The sequence below is a fragment of the Jaculus jaculus genome, chromosome 5 (assembly GCF_020740685.1).
Source record: "Jaculus jaculus isolate mJacJac1 chromosome 5, mJacJac1.mat.Y.cur, whole genome shotgun sequence".
Taxonomy (NCBI): domain Eukaryota; kingdom Metazoa; phylum Chordata; class Mammalia; order Rodentia; family Dipodidae; genus Jaculus; species Jaculus jaculus.
In genome coordinates, this window is record NC_059106.1 from 113608083 (window position 1) to 113623941 (window position 15859).

The window sequence follows — 15859 nt, forward strand, 5'->3', positions numbered from 1 at the left end:
TGTGGGTCATGCTGAGGATAAAGTGATAGCCTCTGGTGTGTAGATTATGGGCTCATGAGAGGCCCAATGCTTCTCTGCTAATTCAGCAAATTGCATGGCCTTAGTTTGCTTTTAGTGAAGCTAGGTTAGCTGGCTTCCTCCATTTGAGCTAGATAGCCAAGTTCATTTCCCATCTCCAAATACAGTGTGTTAGGTGGGCACCTACTGTGTGCACTACTGCACTTACCAAACAGAAACAGGTGGGGAGAGCCTAGGAAAGCAGGGTAAAAACAGGTCAGGAGCCTGGGCTTATGGCAGTGGGTAAAGTGCTTGCTACACAAGCATAAAGACCTGAGTTTGGATCCTTGGGACTTGCTAGCTAGCTTGTTTAGCTCTAGGTTTAGTGAGAGTCCCTGTCTCAAATAAATAAGGTAGAGGGCTGGAGAGATGGCTTAGCAGGAAGGTGCTTGCCTGCAAAGCCTAAAGACCCAGGTTCAATTCCCCAGTAGCCACTTGAGCCAGATGCACAAGGGGATGCATGCATCTGGAGTTTGCAGTGGCTAGAGGCCCTGGTGCACCCATTCTCCAGTACCCACATAAAGCCAGATGCACAAAGTAGCACATGCATCTGGAGTTCATTTGCAGCAGCTAGAGGCCCTGGCGTGCCCATCCCCCCCACAAAGAAAAAAATAAGAAGGTGGAAAGAGAGGATGAACAATCTCGAGGTTGTCCTCAGACCTCTATATATGTGCTGTGGTACATGGATGTCAATTTATACACACATACAAACCCAAACATTTAAAAAATAATAAGACACAGAGCAATTGAGAAAGATATCTAACATAGATTTATGACCTCCACACGCATCCACATACACACATAAACACTCAAGAGTGATGGCTCAGTGGCCTTCCCAGGCAGCTGGCTCCTAAATTTCTCTCCCAATCCTCCACTCAGTCAGCCTCTGAGGAAATCAAGAAAAAAGACCCTGAGGAGGCTGCGATGTCTAGACCCTAAGGAAAAGCTCTTAAGCAGTGCAGTATCTAGACCCTAAGGAAAAGCTCTGAGGAGTCTGCTGTGTCTAGATCTTAAGGCTTCCAGGTCATGAGGGCCATGGGGAAACTCTCTTGGCCACCAAAGCTCACACTGGTTTCCTGCCTCTGGAGAGCAGGCTATTGAGACCTTCACACATGTGCTTCTGTTTTCCCTTTCAGCTTAAGGACCACTTTGCAGACTTCCCCTGACAAGGCTGTAGGTCTCAGAGGGCAATGTTTGCAGGTTAGAAAGTAGAGCAGTAGATTTCTTGACCACCTGCTTCCCAGACATCCAAATCGTCAGAGAGGCTGAGCAACCATCCATAATGGCCTCACTTCCCTTCCCATGCTAATACTGGGACTCCAGTAGGCTTCCCTCTGGTTGTGTAGGTGGCCCTGAGATTTGAAGGTATGCCTCCTGGGCTATAAATGTGTGGAAATGGAAAGTGATTCAGCAACTTGGAAAGAAATTTGCCAATTATTTTTAAGAAAATAGACATAAAAAAAGAAAATAGACATAAATTTACCATATATCCCAGCAATTTCACTTAGAAGTAGAAGCCCAAAAAGAAAATGAAACAAATATATTTCTCCACAATGCTTATGCACAGTGTTCATAAGATCTTATCTAGAATGACTGAAGAGAGGAAATGACAAAAAAAAAAAAAAGTTCATTGGCTGCTCAATGGATAAACAAAATGTGGCATATCCATATAATGGAATATTATTTGGCTATAAGGAGTGAAGGACTGATACATGCTACAATGTGGATGTACTTCAAAAGCATAATTTTTATCTTAACACACACACAAAGTTAAAAATGAGCAAATGGTTTGAAAAGACACTCTCAGAAATAGAATTACAAATGGTCAAGTATATGAAAATATTCAGTATCATTACCTACCAAGGAAATGTAAATCAAAACCACAATGAGATATCATCTCACCCCAGTTACAATGGCTATCACCAAAAAGATGAAAAATTACAATGCCTGATGAGGGTTTGGAGATGAAGGTACTCTCATACCCTTGGTATGAATCTAAGTTAAGGTGTTGTCAACTTGATCTGTTTAGTAATCCACAGAAATCCCTTTTCAGGTGGGTCTCTGAGGTTGCTTCCAGGAAGGAACTTTCCCCAGAGCAGGCGGTCCCTCTCAGAGGGGGACTTTATATAAGTAAACTCTGGGTGAGAAGAGCCCCTTCCTTCCTTCCACTTGGCTGCTGGAGCTGTTTGTTGCCTTCCAGCATGGATTGAAGACAAGTGCAGACTGAAGACCAGTCAACTGAAGACCTGCATAGATCAAAACCCAGCGGCTCCTCAGGAAGCCTCCAGGACTTAAATACCAGGTTGGGACTGCTGAGGCATCTGGCCACGTGGACTGAGCAGCTGCTGGGTTCCTTGATTCTCGGGCCTACAACTGCTATTGAACTACCGTAAACTAATCCAATAAATTCCCTTTTCAATATAATTCATTCTAGCAGTTCTGTTCCTCTCGAGGTCCCTGACTAATCCACCTGAGAAGCAGTTACAGGTTGCTTGGGGGTGGCATTTTCTTCAGTGGTGTGGTCACTTGTAAGTTGCCCATGCTCCAATAAACAACACTCCCAACCCATGCTTTCTTTTATTATTTTTTATTTTCTGGTTTCCCGAGGCAGGGTCTCACTCTAGCTCAGGCTGACCTGGAATTCACTATGTTGTCTCAGGGTGGCCTCAAACTCTGGGCAGTCCTCCTACCTCTACCTCCTGAGTGCTGGGATTAAAGGCATGCACTACCACGCCTAGCCACAATCTATGCTTTATAAGCAACTATAATGAAACAGTGGGTTTCTTTCTCTCAGATTCTCTCTCTCTCTCTCATACATACACACGTACACACACATACACCATCAAAGTAGAAGTGGGTCTAGTTGGAAGAAGAAGGGGTTCACTGGGTGGGGAAAGGGGACAACAGACAGTAATGGGAGGTAAATATGATCAAAATACATTATACACATGTACAAAATTGTCAAAAATAAAATTATAAGAAATATTCACAAAAACTCAGACTTGAAAAATGTATTAGATTCCTGTTTCTATCAATTTCCCATAACAGTACTACAGAGGACAGGTTAGTGTATGCTTTAGTGACTGCATATATGTACAGAGAACCTTTCTTGAGTTTATGGAAATATGCTTAAATTGGATCACTGTGGACAGTAACACAGTTTTGCAAATTTAGTAAAATCACATAATTGTCTTCTTGAATTAGTGAATTTTATGGTATTGTAGCTCAATAAAGCATATAGAAAACCTTAATAACTATGAAAAGAAAAATCCATGGACAGCAGGAGGCAGTGGCTAAAAGTGTGGAACCTTTTAACATCTCTGCATGCCCCAGCTTCTTTGCCCATAGAATGTGCATAACAATTGTACTTGCCTACTGGGGTAGTTATAAAGTTCAAATGAGTTCATATTTGGAAGGCTCTTTGATCAGTACCTGTCACACTTTTATGTGATATGTGAACAATTAAAATTCCATTAACATGCAACTGTGGCCTTAGAAATTCTGGAGTTTAAATGTTCTCTTCTTCCCCTAAGAGGGAGAGCCGTGGAGGGAGAAGCCATGCTGTGGAGGTGGATGTAGGTAGTCTCATTGCCTGCTTCACTGTGGGGTTAGGACTGAAAAACAACACAGAACCTTTTGACCATTAAGGGGCCTGAGGTCATGCAACTAGGGACTAGACCTGGGTGGACTGTGGGAGGTAGGTGGATAGAACATGCTGGAAATCAGCCATTCTAAGCAGGATTACTAATAACATGATGTGGTTTGATTCAGATGTTCCTCATTACTTAGGTATTCTGGATTCTAGGTTCCTCAGCTAATGGCAATTGGAAATTGAAGCCTCCTGGAGGCAGGGTATTGTCGGAGGTGGGCTTATGAGTGTTATAGCCAGTTTCCCCATGCCAGTGTTTGGCACACCCTCCTTTTGCTATTGTCTACCTAATGTTGGCCAGGAGGTGATGTCCACCCTCTGCTCATGCCATCATTTTCCCCTGCCATCATGGAGCTTCCCCTCGAGCCTGTAAGCCAAAACCAACCTCTTTTTTCCCCACAAGCTGCTCTTGGTTGGGTGATTTCTACCAGTAATGTGAACCTGACTGCAACACATGAGCAGGGCTATATCAGGGGCGAGCTCATCCCAGTTCACCCCACAATGCAGATCAGCAGCAGTTTCCCCAGCACCATGGAGATGAGGAAATAAACATATCTGCCTCTCTCTCCTGGCCCATGACCTTTTGTTCAGAGCCGTGTGCTGTGTTAGGCTGGAAGGGAGGCTGTGGGAGGGGCGGCTGGCAGCTTTTAGGCAGACATGCAAGCTGCTCATTCCCTTTTTCCTACACCTCCCCAACATTTGCTTCCATACCCTGCCCATACTGGGTAGCAGCCTACCCCTCTCTTTTTCAGAGGCCATACACAAGTTTTTATGCATTGATGTTAAGAGTAGTGTTATTATTCCCCGTAGTTTCCTGTCTACAGGAAGCAACCCAAATACCCATGCGTCGATGGGTAAATAAGTGGTGGTACAGCCATATATGGTATAATAGCAATCCACATGAAAAGGAACAACTTCCAGTAACTATGACATGGGTGAATCTCAAAGATATGCTAAGTGAAAGAAGCCAGACCTCAAAATATATTGCAGAATCCCGTTTATATGGAATACCAGAAAAGGCAAAACTATAGTGTCAAAAGAAAGTAGATGTTAATTGGGGGGTGGGATTGGCAGGGAGGTTATCTACTATAAGGGCCATGAGGAAACATTTTGGAATGAAGAAATTATCTAAAATGAGTATGACTGTAAACATCTAACCACAGTGTAATAATGACCATTTCTCAGAGAATCTAGCCATTGTGTTCCTTGGTGCTAACACAGGCAAGGCAAAAACTTCCGTCTACACAAACTTGCACAGACAGGATGTTGACAGCACAGTTTTACTCCTAATGCCCAAACATTGAAGCAACTAAACTACTCTTTGGCAAGTGGGTGGATACATAAACTACTATTAAAACAATAAACTAGTATTTAGTGCTGGAAAGACAAGAACTATGAAGTTATGAAAGGCTGGACCTTATTGCATATTACTAAGTGAAAAACACAAATCTGAAAGTCTATGTTCTGTACCACCCAAACTATGATATTCTGGAGAAGGCAATGCTATGAGGGGCGGGGGGGGAAGAGGCCGGGGGAATCAATGGTTGCCAGAGTTAGAGGGGAAGATCTTGCAGAACAGTGAAACTGTTCTGTATGATCCTATAGTGATGGTACATGTCATTATTTATATTTGTAAATTTAATAATTTATAATAACAAAAGGCCATTACTATATATATGTAGAGAGAGAGAAGGAGAAAGAGAAAGAGAAAGACTGGGTACACCAGGACCTCGTGCCAGTGCAAACTCCAGACACATATGCCACTTTGAACATCTGGCTTTGTGTGGATACTGGGGTATGGAACCTGGGCTGTCAGACTTTTCAGGTAAGTATCATTAACTGCTAAGACATGTCCCCAGCCCTATATATGTATTCTGAGATGAGTACTAAGAAACTGCAGACTTTGGATGACAGAGATATATCCATGTAGGTTCACTGCCCTCCTGGAACAGGATATTTACAGTGGGTGTGCCATTGTGGGACAGAAGTATTCAGAAACACTGTACTTTCTGTTCAGTTTTACTATGTACCTAAAATGCTCTAAAATAATACAATCCATCCAAAAAAAAAAAAAAAAAGAAAGGAAGAAATGTCAGGCCTTATTCCTACACTCTGTCCCTCCTTCCATCATGTCCCCACTTGGGCTCTGGGTAAGACTCAGCTAACATTTACTGATGGTGGTCAGGTTTCTGGAACAGCAGATGAGCAGAATGTAGGAAAGGAACTAGGGTGACCCCATGAAGGAACAAGGCTCCCCAGAGTCCTCTGGAAAATGAGGGAGTAAACTCCATGACCTGAAAACCTTGGATTTGGTTCCTTGAAAGTCTCTCTTTGTAGTTCCATCTTTCTTTTTCTTCCTGAAGCTTCTGTGTGTTGGACAGGCAAGAGATAAAGACATGCCCAGGGTTCTCCCTGCAGCCCTCAGCAAGTTCTAGAAGCCTTAATCACATGGACATCAGGAGGAAAGGCCTTCCTGGACCAAAATCTTGGTCCCTGGGCCACCTGGAGTAAGCTTTGAAGTCTCCACCAGTCCCCTCAGAAAGTGCTAGTCCTTTGCTTACTGGGATCCAGGGAGTGCTGTGGTGTGGCTCCCAGATCCTCAGCACAGGACTGTTGGTGCAGCACACTAGGGTGCCTGCTGGAGGCCTGGCCTCTTCCCTTCCAAAGACAGTGCTTACCCTGCTGCTGATAGTAGAGCCAGAGGGGGAAGTAGTTTTGCTTTGCTTTGTTTTGTTTTGTTTTGTTCCATGGTTACATAGGGACTGCCTAGCAACAAGCTAGGAACTCTACACATCATCTTCTGCCCCTACTTAAACCTAAGACATTATTTTTGCTAATAAGTAAAAGGCAGGGTCTTGCTATTGCTCACCCCTGCTCCTGAAATCCTCCCTGCATTGGCATTCGTGCATTTGGGCTCAACTTGAAGAGATTCCTTGGACCTAAGGCCTAAACATCCTAAATTTAACAAGGGAACTTGGAAGTCCAAACCCCAAAATGGGGTTTTCAGGTTCATATGGGGATCAGGATAGCAGAGTGAGCTTTGCAAAAAGGCAATTCTATGGACAAGGTCCCCACCCAAAGATCCCTAGACCAAGCCCTTACCTCTGCTGTCTTTCCAAACCTCATCATCACCTGTGTCATTCAGCTACACCTCATCCTGAGCCTGTCTCTTGGGGGACTCCATTCATGGATAATTATCTCTGTTTCTTCTGTGGATATCAACCTTATGTTTTCCCAGTTCTTTTTCAGTTAATTAATTTTGATCCTTTATTTTCTAGAATAGTGTTCATTTAAAAAGTGATTTTAAATATATGTTATTCTCCAATAATTTCAAATATTGTCTTTGTTTTGTCAGTATACTTTAAATGTTCTCTTTTAAATCTCTCACTGCTCATATTTGTGAGAATATATATGTCTTTTGTAAAAATATATGTTATATATATTTATATGTAACTAGTCTTGCAAATTTTAAAGTTGGGGTGAGGTGAGGGGCACACACCTGTCATCCTTGCACTTAAGAGGCTTAGGCATAAGGATCTCAATTTCAAGGACAGCCTAGCTACATAGCAAGACCCTATCAAAAAATAGTGTGGGCTTTTTTTTTTTTTTTTTTTTTTTGAGGTAGGGTCTCACTCTAGTTCAGGCTGACCTGGAATTCACTGTGTAGTCTCAGGGTGGCCTTGAACTCCTCCTATCTCTGCCTCCCAATTAAAGTCGTGCACCACCATGCCTGACTCTCATGTAATATTTTTAATTTTACTCAATTATACTTCGTTTGGGGAACATACATAGTTCCAAACTTAGTGGTTATATTTCTAAAGCTTCTATATTTTATTTGTCCCAGGTCCACCATTTCTGAGAGGATGATAATGTGTCTGAGTGTTGTTTGGTACCTGAGGGTCCCCCCAGTGTAGAATCTGACCTTGTGTCAGAACAGTAATAAAGGCCCCATGAGGATCTGCCTACACTGTGTCCCAAGTGAGCCTCTAAAGGGAAGCAGGAAGGTGCTGCACACTGTCCTATGCCTATTCCAGTTTCTGGTTTGTGTTTCAAGCCCAGTGTGTATGCATGTGCATTTGTGTGCATGTGTCCAGTATTGCTTTCACAGAGATGCCTGGCCTCAGGGGTAGGGGAACTGTGAACAAGGTGTCCTTGATCACCTTTGCTTTCTGGATGACCATTAGTTCTCTCTAGGACCCTGACAATCAGGCCAGAAGGTTTTGGAAATTTATTTGTCCTATGCCAGAAAGGCCAGATATCACTGTTCTCTGCAAATCTCATCTCTTGGGCTTCCAAAGACCATGCATCTCAGCATTTATGATGCACTCCTGCCCCTGTGTGAGTAGAGCTGCAGGAAAGGGCCAAGGAGGACACAGGATGACTGACTAGATGAAGCCAAATGAGTGAGGCCCAGAAACTTCTCAAAACCGCTCTTAGTTTGAAAGATATGTTAGTTAAGTGGGGAATGGGGACAGAAGTGGGGACTTGAGGATGTGGTGTGGAAAGACCTAGGAGTGATTCCCCTAGGACAACAGAGAGAGCAAGGGTGGAAAGCCACCTGGAGACCTTAGGAAGATAACCCATGAGAGGCTGGAGAGCACTTGTGAAATGCTGAGAGCTACACCCCCACCCGGTCATTAAGAGGACCCAATGCTCACTTTCCTCCTTCTAGTCAACATTGATGAGATGTCCTACTCAGAGCAATTAGGCAAGAAAAATAAACCAAAGGCATCCAGGTGATAAAAGAAGCAATAAAACTATTCTATTTTCAGATGATATAATTTTTCATATATACAATTGCAAAGAATGTACACAGAGAGACAACTGTGATCACTAATAAATGAGTTCAGCAAAGCTGAAGGAAAAAGCATCAACACAAAATCAGGTGTATATCTATACACAGTATCAAGAGGAAACCAAGAAATCCATTCACAAAGCATTCCAAAATTAAATACTTGAGCCAGACATAGAAAGGGGTGCACTCCTTTAATCCCAGCACTCAGGAGGCAGAGGTAGGAGTATCTCTGTGAATTCAAAGCCATCCGAGACTACATAGTGAATTTCATGTCAGTCCAGCCTAGAGTGAGCCTCTACCTCAAAAAACAAACAAACAAAATTAAATACTTGGAAGTAAATTTAACCAAGAAAGTGAGTGACTTGCTCACTGAACACTACAAAACACTGTTGACAGAAATTAAAAAAGACTCAAGGAATCAACAGACATTTCATATCCATGGGTTAAAGGGGCTAGTATTGTTATGATGGCAATAATCCTCAAATTGATCTGCAGATCAAATGTCATTCTTATCAAAATCCCAAACCCCATCCTCAAAGAAACAGGCAAGTTAATTTTAAAATTTATACAGAATCAAGCATGGTGGCTCATGTCTGTAATCTCAACAGTTGGGAGGTTGAGGTGGGAGGATTGCTGTGAATACAAGGTCAGCCTAGAGTACGTAGTGAGTACTAGGCTAGCACAAGATTTTAGATATGACTTCTGTGGTGGTTTGATTCAGGTGTCCCCCATAAACTTACGTGTTCTGAATGCCAGGTTCCCAGCTGATGGAGATCTGGGAAATTAAGGCCTCCTGGAGGCAGTGTATTGTTGGGAGTGGACTTATGGGCATAGTAGCCAGTGTCCCCTTGCCAGCGTTGGGCACACTCTCCTGTTGCTACTGTCCACCTTATGTTTGCCAGGGTATAATGTCCACCCTCTGCTCATACCATCATTTTCCCCTACCATCATGGAGTTTCCTCTCAAGTCTGTAAGCCAAAATAAACCTTTTTTCCCCCCTGAAAACAGCTTTTGGTTGGGTGAATTCTGCCAGCAATGCAAACCTGACTGCAACAGTAATGCTGGTACTAAGGAATGGTGTCATGTGCTGCTAGACACCTGCCTGGGTGGCATTGGCCTTTTGGAGCTATTTTCAAGAAGAAGGTGGATAAATTTGAAACCTCGACCTTGAAACCTTGCAGTACTGTAAGTGCAGTTTGATGGATTATTCCAGTCAGAGTTACAAGACCTGAATGAAGTAAGAACTATGGATTGTGAGGTTTGGCTTATGAGGGTGAAAAGGAGCTTAGTCCGGACTGGGCTAGAAGCAGTTTGTGTGAGAGGCTTGCTGTTATGCTCATGTCCTGAGAACTTGTGCAGGGTTGCAGTGTGAGAAAACAGACTGGTATGAGAGATATGGCCCAGAAAGAAATCTTTGAGACAAAACTGTTGCCCAATCAGCTGAAATTATATGAGAGATTACAACCATTGAGATTGGGCCAGCTGACCTGCATGGAGGCAACAAGAATAATATAGACTCTTTTGAAGAGGCCTGAGTGCTAAAAGAGTGTCCTGTTCTTCAAAGTCTGTTTATTCCCCCTCTGGATTAACAAATTGGCACCCTACCTGGTATTGTGGAGTATAAGAAATGTAGGAAAGAGAGGGTCATTGAGTTTGCAACACCGTCTTGTGTTTTGGAAACAGCCAACGGCAGTGTGAAGCAGGTTTGCTGGATGCCTGCATGGAGACTCCATGGGGCCATGAGGATGAACCGCAGATGGCACTGGGGACCCAATGGAGATGCGAGGACCATGAGATGGCTGCTAAGGAAAGTTGTTGGCCCCAGATGTTTTCCAGGACTGTGGGTAGCCTAGCTGGAGGGGTAGAATTGGAACTCCAGACACTTGTTGTTGGTTAGAATTATCAGACTTGGAGATTTGACACTGACTGGGGTTGTTGGACTTGGAGCTACAGAGTTTGATGTTTGCCCTGTTTGAATTTTGGATTGGTTGGATATTTCTTTGCTATGCCCAATGCCACTGATTTTTGCAGTGTGAATGTTTGTTCTGTGTCATTATGAGGTTTGGGGAGACTTTTTTTGGTACTATGGGTCAGTTAAAAGACTGGATTATGGAGATGTTTGAACATCATTAGGATTGAAAAACAAAACTATGGGAATTTTTTAAAGTTGGACTGAATGAATTGTGTTTTATATCATGTATGGATATCATTTAATTTGGGGTCAGGGGCAGAATATGGTGGTTTGATTCAGGTGTCTCCCATAAACTTATGTGTTCTTGGGGCCAGGTTCCCAGCTGATGAAGATTTGGGAAATTAACGCCTCCTGCAGGCAGTGTATTATTGGGGGCAGGCTTATGGGTATTATAGCCAGTGTCCCCTTACCAGTGTTGGGCACACTCTCCTGTTCCTGTTGTCCACCTTATGTTGGTCAGGGGGTGATGTCAACCCTCTGCTCATGTCATTGTTTTGCCCTGCCATCATGGAACTTCCCCTAAGTCTGTAAGCAAAAATAAACACTTTCCCCCCCCCCCAAAGCAGCGCTTGGTTGGATGATTTCTGCCAGCAACTCAAACCTGACTGCAACAACCTCAAAGGCACAGCAGCTCAAAGGAAAAAAAATGTATGTTGAACTTGATTAAAATGAGAATTTTTTATGCCTCAAAGGATGCCATCAAGAACATGAAAAGCACTGGGCATGGTGGTGCATGCCTTTAATTTCAGCACTCAGGAGGTAGAGGTAGGAGGATCATTCTGAATTCAGGCCAGCCTGAGCTATAGAATGAGTTCCAGGTCAGCCTGGACTAGAGTGAGACCCTACCATAAAAAAAGAAAGAAAAAGAAAAAGAGAAGAAGTATTTTCAAACTCTATGTCTCATAAGGTTCTGGAATCCAGACTATATAAATAACTTGAACAATTCAATAATAAAATCAATTAAAATGGGCAAAGGACTTAAATAGTTTTCCAAAGAAGACATACAAAGAGTAACCCTGAAAATATGGTCAATGAATGTTATTGGTGTCTAGGAAAAACAACATGAGATACCATTCATATCTACTGAGATGGCTGACATATTAGAAAAATATTTTTATTCATTTATTTGTAAGGAGCGAGAATGAACATGTGGGAGTGCCAGGACCTCCTGCCAGCACAAATAAATTCTAGATATATGTGCCCCTTTGTACATCTGGTTTTACGTGGGTATTGAGGAACCACACCCAGGTTGTCAGGCTTTGTAAGGAAGCAAAATCTCATATAATGCTGGTATGCATTTAAATAATACAGTCACTAGAGAAAGCAATTTGATAAGTCTTAAAATGTTCACCAGAACTTTTCAAGAGAAATTATATGACCCAACAACCCTGTGTGTGTGTATAGAATAACTGAAGACAAGTGTTTGACTAAAATGTGTACAAGACTGTATTAGTGACACTGTTCATATACAATAGCTAAAGTGGAAACAACCACCAACAGATGGGTGAATAAACAAAATGTGGTATATCCATACAATGGAAAGTTATTCAGCCACACAGTAAATGAAAACCAGCTATATACAGCAAGGATAAACTTTGAAAATATTAATCTGATGAAAGAAGCTGCTCACAAAAAGCCATGTACCATATGTTGTCATTGATATGGATTACTTAGAATATGGAGCATATGAGAGTAGACGAGGGGTTGCCAAAGTGTGGAGGAGGGATAGATGGCAAGTGACGGACTGGTAGTTATAGACTTGCTTTGTGAGGTGCTGAAATGTTCTGAAAATGGATAGTAGTGATGGGGACAGTTGCATGGCATTGCGAATGCACTAAATGCCACTAAATTGTGCATTTTACAATGCTTAAAATGGTGAATTTTATTATGCTTTTTATGTTATGTTTTGTATGTTTTTATGTTATTACTCTCTCGGCAAGAAAGTGTGTACCTAGGGAACGACGAGGGAAAGGTCAGAGAGAAAGGCGGCCTTGCCTGCCGGGCCAGGAGGAGGTCCTAGAGTCATTCATGATGAGCAAGGGATCACCTGGGCCATGGAGGGTGTAGACACGATGCAGTGCCACAAGTCGCAGGCCGTGCCAGGCAGCATGTTTCTGTAGTCAGTGGCGAAATCCTGACGGAGAGGCTGCTGGAAGCCACAGGCCTGCTGGGACTCAGAAGCTCTTCTGCGCATGTGCATTTCCGGGGGCTAATGTGGGCTGGGTCTTGTCTCTCTTGGCTGCTTTCAGACTGAAGACAAGCTCTCCCCTGGCTTGACAGGAAATGTTTTGAAGCTACTGCCAAGTCATCTGTTTCATCTTTTTTCGTAACAGGCATCCTGAGAGACATACCGGAGGGTTGGAACTGGGAACATCCATACTTCTTTCTCCATTTCTCCCGTAGGACTCTAAACGGAAGCTCCGAGCCTCGAGTTTGGGGTGGGGGCTGTCCGCACCCAGGGAGCCAGAGGAGCCAGCACGAGCGGGGAGAAGCGAGAGGGCTGGGGTGGGAGGAGAGGTAGCACAACTGCGGAGAGAACACGCTGAAAGGACAGATGCTGGTGCCCAGTCCTTTCCGGGAATGGAAATGGAAGCGTCCGCCCTCCTCTGCGACCTGCTTGGCTTCAGGCTATCTGGGAAAAATGGCCCAGGAGAAAGCTTCAGCCCAGGAGGCTGGGCTTGATTCCCAGCGTGCCACTCTGAGTGACTGTGAGCAAGTGTCTGTGTGAAAAGGGAAAACAGCATCCACCTCCTGGTTCTCATGTTAGGATTCAGTGAGAAAACTCACTGGAAACATCAGCAAAGTAGAGTATTCTGGAGTGCCTGAAAAAAACCTTCCTGAGGCCTATGGAGGACGGACCCAAACAAGCCACTGTAGCAAGTCCTTCCTTCTCCTCTTACCTCAGCCTTGTTTCCAGCACAGGGGCCCTGGCACTGACTCACTGTCATTTTATGACTAAAACCTTTCAGACCAAGAGGTATGTCCCTGGCCTGGCCAGTCTTTAAAAGTCATTGCTGCCAGGTATGGTGGCACATGCCTTTAATCCCAGTCCTTGGGAGGCAGAGGTGGGAGGATCACTGTGAGTTCTAGGTCAGCCTGAGACTACATAGTGAATTCCAGGTCAGCCTGGGCTACAGCAAGACCCTAACTTGAACAACCAAAATAAATAAATAAATGAATGAATAAATGAAATGAAATGAAATGAAATGAAAAAAATAAAAGGTAAGAAAGTGAGTGCTGATCCAGGGCTCTAGAAAAGTATGGTCCAGGGCATACATTGTGAAGCTATTATTTCTACAGATAAATGACCAGTAACATCAGCAGGCATTTAAGACCATCCAGGGCTTCATGCAGAATAGAGCTGTATCAGCTACAGTGTAGCCTGACTCCTCTTAAAATCTTCTCTGGCCAGGCATGGTGGTACATGACTTTAATCCCAGCACCTGGGAGGCTGCTGTGAGTTCAAGGTCAGTGTGAGACTATACAGTGAATTCCAGGTCAGCTTGGGCTAGAATGGACCCTACCTTAAAAAACAAACAAAAAACTTCTCTGAGCTTCTCAGATCCATAAAGTCTGTGGATTGTTATTTAAACAGTAACGAGACTAATGGTACTTCATTCCTATAAAGGGAATCTGCAGGCTGAGAGCAGGCATTTGGAGAGCCCTGTCTTAGTCTGTTTTCTGTTGCTATAACCAGGTACTCAAGACAGAGTAATTTATACAAGAAGTTTATTTAGCCCATGGTTCTGAAGCCTTGGAAGTATAAAAGCATTTAAAATCACTTGCTAGGCATCTGGTCTTCTTGCTGCTGCATAACATAGTGGAGGGCATTGCATGATGAAGTGGAGCAAGTGTGCCAGTTTGGGTTTCTTTCCTCTCCTCGGATAGCAACTATGGGCTCAACTAGTCTTAACTTGATCCCAAAAGGCTCTGCCTTCAAATATCATTGACATATATATTATGGGATTAGGTTTCCATCATGTAAACTTTTAGGGTAACACATTCAAACCATAGCAGGCCCTCCAGGAAGCAGCATGTTCAGGTCCTCCTGAGAGCTGGTATGTCTAAACCCACACAAGCCACTGTGCCTTGGTGTCATTGTGTCCCTTGTAGGGAGATGCAGTGACTGTCTGGGCTGGTTACACAGTGGCCAGTGGCTGATCTAGAGGTGAAATTATTCAGGATCAGCTGCATCTCCACTTTCAAGGCTTTAACATGACTTACATAGGAGTCCATGGTTTAGCCCCCACCCACAAGAGCATCTTTGAACTCATTCCTACCCTGAATCTCAGCCAGCTGGTGGGTGCCTTCAGTTCAGCACCCTTCTCACACCCAGGTTCTCTTAAAACACACTTGTAGCCAGGTGTGGTGGTGCATGCTTTCAAACTTGGCACTCAGGAGGCAGAGATAGGAGGATTGTTGTGAGTTTGAGCCAGCCTGGAACTACAGAGTGAGTTCCAAGTTAGCCTGGGCTAGAGTGAGACCCTACCTTCAACACCAACAACAACAAAAATACACTGGTAACAAGAAAATATATATTTTCCAAAGTAATGGCAAGCTAGATGCACTAGGCTATAAGAACTGGGAAAGAATAGCTATAGGTGGAATGCTAAGAGCCTATTTTAAGGAAACTGAAAATTTATAAAAAGAAAACCCAAGCCACAAATTCTTCTGTTCATTCAATAGCCTCCGAGAGGACATAGTCTAAGGACTGGCCCCTTCATCATGCTAACGCTTATGATAAACTATTTTTAGTGTGCTCTATTACAGGAAGGCATGAGACTATGCAGTGCTGTTTAGTATAATTTTATTACACAGTTGTCCTTCAGCAACAGTGCCAGTGGAGTTAGTGCCAGGATGCTTTTATTCCAAATGCTTAAGTCTCTTAAAATGGCACCATAGTTGCATATAACATATACACATCTTCCTATATGATTTTTCAAAATATTTATTTATTTTCAAGGAGAAAGAGAGAGTGCCCACACCAGAGCCTCTAGCAATTGCAAACGAACTCCAGATGCATGTGCCATTTCGTGAATCTGGCTTTACATGGGTACTGGGGAACTGAACCTGGGTCTGTAAGGCTTTTCAGGCAAGTGTTTTAACCGCTGAGTCATCTCTCCAGCCCCTTCCTATACTTAAAATCATGCTAAATCACTTATAATACCTAGTACAATGCATATACTAGCTAACTAATAATCATTCAGTATTGCCTAGGAAATAATGACAAGACAAAGTCTATATGCATTCATTCCCTGGGTCTGCCTCCTGTCTTGCTATCAGGGCAGCAGACTGGCACTACAGAAGCCCACCATGGCTCCTACTTTTCAAAGCACCAGCTGTTAAGAAATAAAAGTTTCATAAATACATGTCCTTGTAGAAAGTA